The sequence below is a fragment of the Amblyomma mixtum genome, chromosome 4, assembly GCF_055824585.1.
Source record: "Amblyomma mixtum isolate Tamu chromosome 4, ASM5582458v1, whole genome shotgun sequence".
NCBI lineage: Eukaryota > Metazoa > Arthropoda > Arachnida > Ixodida > Ixodidae > Amblyomma > Amblyomma mixtum.
Genome location: NC_143015.1, coordinates 25,392,064 through 25,396,174, shown reverse-complemented (window position 1 = coordinate 25,396,174; position 4,111 = coordinate 25,392,064).

The following is a 4,111-nucleotide window of genomic DNA, read 5'->3' as shown; positions in this document are numbered from 1 at the left end:
CATTTTATTTTATGTTCGATACCTCGAAGCATGATGCTTATTCTGGAGTTTCAAAAACCTCACCGGTCTTCGATTTTGACGGTCTTCAATTTCGCTACGTAATCTTGCATGAGACAAATTAAAAAAATACTGAGTTAATTTTATTTATTAGTCTTTTCATTGCACTCTATCACACAAAACATTTCCGCCTTCGCGTAAAATCAAACTACAGACACCGCACCGAAGTATCTTTCACTGCTTTCTGAAAAAGGTCTGTATTGAATCACTTGAAATGCCCTGTATAAAAAGGCTAACCACCTGCTTCGTAGGTTTGGAATAAAACCCGGTTACCATAAAAAAGATCAAGGTGTAACCGAAAATCTGTTTTTAGGTGCCGCGCATGAGTGGCAGGTTGCGGAAAGAATACATGCGTTCTTTATTTTGCCACTTTCAACGGACAGCTTTCAGATTTGAGAATAGAAAACTAGAGTGAGGATAAAACCCCTGGTGCTGTGTTCGTCCCAACCTGCTAGCCTTCTTTAAGTTGGCATTGGTGGAGCCTATTTCTGCTATTTTTGAGCATGTACAGTGCTCTGCTGTTCCGTGTGAGACCTTAGGTTTAAACTTATGCCATTATCCTTATTTGTTTGACGGAAACTGCAGGAAACGTTAGTCCCCAGATATCTTCCCGCACGTTCAGGAGTGTCCTTTAGCCCGCGTTGGCAGCGCAGCTCTAGCTTAGTGACATTCAGTAGTTCGTAATTGGCAAACGGTGAACCCAAAAGAAAACGAAACGTTCAAAGGGAGAGTCGGCAGGATGACAACGCATGACAACGCGTTCTGTACGCGCTAACCATGGCAATACGAATCACGTTTTAAGCACAACAAAGAATCCCTTATCACGTGAGCTTACCTTTTGCAACAGCATTCGGATCATGCCGTTCCAAGTTCCGTTTTGCAGTCTTCCCCATTTTCCGTCTGGGGGGCGTACAAGGCGCGTCCTGAGGCCGGGAAAGTGCACAACGATCATATTTAAAGGATCAAAAAATGCTCCAATGTGATATCTATGAGCGTCACACAATTCGCACTTGACAATAAAAATACGAGATCCGCGATCAACCTCTGCTTTGTCCGATTGCCTGGTCAGTCACATGCGCGTTCATCCTCTGAGATTCTCAGTGTCACTGACGACAGCATGTCGCGAAGCAGACACTGTCTAGATCACGCTAAGGCCTCTCTTATTTCTGAATGCAATGACTATAGCCTGCTCGTAGTAATGTATCATTCATATCCGAACTACCCAGTCTCGCATCATTACTGATGAATGTAGAGACCTTTTCTCAAAGAACGCAAGTTGAAGCTCTTTTCCAAACAATGGAACGAACTCTAGTGCGACGGCCGTGCTCACTTGTCGAATAGCCCTTAGCGTCGCCAGCGTCTATTGTCATAAACGCTGCGCCGACCTGCAGTGCTGAGACTACAGTCGACCTGAGCACAAATACTCGAGACCACTCCTCTTTTGGGACAATAGCCTTGCTCTTGTCTTCAGCTTGGAGTGAAAATTGAGAGCGATAAAGAATAGCATTTGGCAATGCCAACATTCTACAGAAGGCTGTACATTTAGCACCAGATTGCCTATTGGAGCTGATTTGCATAGGATTTCTAACTTCTTCTAAGGTAGCAATTTTACAGCCAGTTTCGGAGATTGAGCTGATAGCTTCCAAAAATAAGTCTTTACCACAAACTCCACTTCACACAATCCGTCAGTAAAAGTGCTGGGGCCAGTACTGAGTGGGATTAAGATTAATAGATTCACTTTGATGCAAGAGAGCACAGCTTCGATTACTGTGAGCTCTTATTTCTAGGATTGATGGATTGTGGAAAGGGAATCGGCCTAGTGACTTGGCTGGAAATTGCTGCGACTCTATTTGAGCATTCTGCTACTTATAAAGCATTAAGATAGTTTCTGCTGTCTCTAGTTCTCTGCATTTCCAAACATTTTCCATATTAACTCGTCATGGCCACTATGGAACACGACACACATGTCATCGAGGTGGAAGGCACCGCAGACAAAAACCTTGAATGGGCTTGAACGCCGCCTGCATTTGTAGCCTGCCCTCGAGAATATCGATCACAAAGCAGGAAGCAGTATCTACATTTAAACATGCAGTGTAGGCCTAGGTAATTCGCTCGTCCAGAATAAGAAAGAAGTAGAGAGATTCGTTCCATCAGCTAACCCCCTTGGTAGCAGGCGTGGAGGCCAGCTGTTCGACCACGGAGGAAATCTTGCGGTCAATAATTAGGGCCTCATTGAATTACTGCTCAGGGGTGCAACTAAGTATAACAAAGGTACCGAAAACTGCACAGCCACCTCCGTGAGTTGTGCTGATTCTGCAACATAGAAAAGTAATCTGGCCGCCTCCCTGCGTGAGGCCTACGTCTCGAGCTGTTTAACATTGTCGTGCATTAAAATGATGACGAGAACACTCCGCGAGGTCTCACAGACACGAGCCTCGGCTGATCCTTAACCGCGAACTCACGATTACGAAGTCGTCCTTCTGGAACTTATCAGACGCATCACGTTGGCCGTGTATAAATGCCTGGCGCTTCTGAAGGGCAGCTGGTTTTGCAACTGCGTCTTTAGTTCCATTTCGCCGTCGCTGCTTCCTTCGCCTACAGAGTGAGCCTCTGATGGTGAAGACCTTTTTTAGAGTGGTGGTAGGTTGGTGGTGGTTGGCGGGCTGCACGTTTGGAGGGTGTAGGTTGGTGGTAGTTGGGTAAAGAGGTGGATCGAGGGCGTCCGTGGGTTGACGAGCATCCCCCTAGCAGGAGGGTAGGGTGGAGAGGCGCCGCTTAGTGTTACTGGCTGAAGGGGGCTAGAGGTCTGCTGAACGCTTCACTCTCCGGCCACCAAAACACGCTGGCAATTTCGGGAAGTGACACTGCTACTAACTCGCAGTAAAAGGCACCGAATGAACAACATGAATGCGCTCACCTGAAGCCTAGCGCCGATTTGAGGGCGCGAAGAAGCAGGACGTCTACGCCTTCCATGCCTTTTACACGCCGGTCAGGTGGTATGTAGAAAGGAAAGTGCTGCGTTGTAATGCAGAAATGTGAGAGTCAGGAAAGATATGTTATAGTTTCCGTTCTTTCCGAAATGTCCTATCACGTAGTCGTAGAAAAGTAGTTTTGCACGATCTGGAACAATTTAATACAACAATATTGCAGAGTTGACAGCCAAATTAAACGAAATAATGCGGATACTGACAAAGTCATTAAAGGGGTCCAAACAAAATTTTCGGGTGTCTGTTTTGTTTAAAGAGGGCTACGCGCGTAGTAATCATGCAGATGAGTTGAAAACACCAGTGAGCAGCAGAATATTTAGTTAAAAACGAATAATTAGTTAAAAACGGAGTTTCGGCCTAAGTCGGCGCCAGCTCTAGAGTGCATCTTGACACCACAGTCGACCTACCAATCTGGTCTACCCCATTCTGGTGACCTGGGCGACGCCGGCAAGCAGTGGTGGTTCCTGTGAACAACGACTGGGTTTGATGACGTCAGAGTAATTGGGGCAAGTTCACCCTGACATCAGTCGGTGCATTTCAGTTCCCTTTGATGTGCAATTTGAGCGTCTACCACTCCCGTTTTATGATGCAGAGTGTTGCAAGCTAAGGTAAATTTAAAAACTTCGTTGGCAGTTTCTTGTTCTAAACACCCTTAAAAATGCTTAACTCATAGCAGGTCATGGCCATTCCAATAAGCGCGACCCCAATGTGAAAGTGAAGAACAAGCTGATGGCTGAGCCAGCTTCCTGTTCCATCTTGACTCGAATAAGGCACTTCTTGCAATAAAAAAAACACTTCGCATTGGGCATTATGGTAGCTGTAGAAAATCACCAATATATGACATTATAATGCGCGTTCTACCCAATACAGTTCATGATGAAATAACAGCGCAAGGAACGGGACGAAAACACGAAGGAAGAAGACACAGACACGGGCGCTGACTAACAACTGAAATTTTATTTCGAAGCAGGACACATATATAAAGTACAAAGAGGGGGGTGTGTCCATGGCGATCCTGCACAATCACCGAAACAGTGTAGTCACGTCCAAGGGTAAAAACGATAAAA